This window comes from Propithecus coquereli, unplaced genomic scaffold (genome assembly GCF_000956105.1).
Source record: "Propithecus coquereli isolate 6110/MARCELLA unplaced genomic scaffold, Pcoq_1.0 Scaffold578, whole genome shotgun sequence".
Taxonomy (NCBI): domain Eukaryota; kingdom Metazoa; phylum Chordata; class Mammalia; order Primates; family Indriidae; genus Propithecus; species Propithecus coquereli.
Window position 1 is genome coordinate 612,872 of NW_012151707.1, and position 1,462 is coordinate 614,333.

The window sequence follows — 1,462 nt, forward strand, 5'->3', positions numbered from 1 at the left end:
TTATATAATGACATATATTCACCATTACAGTATCATCATAAAGTAGTTTCATTGCCCTAAAAATCATCTGTGCTCTGCCTGTTTATTCCTTCCTTCCCTTTAACCTCTGACAACAACCCACCTTTTTAACTGTCCATAGTTTTGCCTTTTCTAGAATGTCATATAGTTGGAGTCATACAGCACGTAACCTTTTCAGACTGGCTTCTTTATACATTATACAGTAATTATTATACATTATAGGTAATATACACTTAAGTTTCCTCCATAGCTTTTTTTTTTTTTTTTTGAGACAGAGTCTCACTCTTTTGCCGGGGCTAGAGTGAGTGCTGTGCCATCAGCCTAGCTCACAGCAACCTCAAACTCCTGGGCTCAAGCGATCCTTCTGCCTCAGCCTCCCGAGTAGCTGAGACTACAGGCATGCACCTCCATGCCCGGCTAATTTTTTTTTCTATATATTTTTAGTTGTCCAGATCATTTATTTCTATTTTTTAGTAGAGATGGGGTCTCGCTCTTGCTCAGGCTGGTCTTGAACTCCTGAGCTCAAACGATCCACCTGCCTCGGCCTCCCAGAGTGCTAGGATTACAGGCGTGAGCCACCGTACCGGGCCAGGAATTTTTAATTTTAATGAAGCACAGCTTATCAATTATTTCTTTGATTAATTATGTCTTTGGTTCATCTAAAAAGTCATAATCACACCTAAGGTCATCTATTAATACATTTTTTCCTATGTCTTTCCCTTGTCTTCTAGAAGTTTTATACTTTTGCATTTTACATTTTGATCTGTGATGCATTTTGAGTTCATTTTTGTAAAGGGTATAAGGTCTGTGCATAGATTCTTTTTTTGCGTGTGGATGTCCAGTTGTTGTAGTTTTTTTTTTGGATGTCCAGTTGTTTCAGCACCATTTGTTGAAGTGACCATCTTTGTGCCATCGTTATCGCCTTTCCTTCCTTGTTAAAGATCAATTGACTACATTTAGGTGGGTCTGTTTCTGGACTCTATTCTGTTTCATTGATCTATGTCTGTCTTTTCACAAGTACTACATTGTCTCGATTACTGTAGCTTTATAGTAAGTCTTGAAGTAGGGTAGTGTCAGTCCTCCCAACTTTGTTCTTCACTTTCAGTATTGTGTTGGCTACTCTAGGTCTTTTGCTTCTCCATACGAACTTTGGAACCAGTTTGTTGGTAACCAGAAAATAAGCTGCTGGGATTTTGATTGGGTCTAGTTGTCTTTTTATGTGGTATTAACCAGCTATTGATAATCATTGCCTTGATCAGTGCTTCACCGAAATGTCCGATAGAAATATAATGTGAGCTACATGAGTAATTTTAAGTTTTCGAGTAGCCACATTAAAAAAATTCTTGTTTTTCTTAACTCATTAAAAAAAATGAGACCCCCATCTCTACAAAAATTTTTTTTAATTAGCCAAGTGTGAATATGCATGGTGTAGTATGTGCCTATA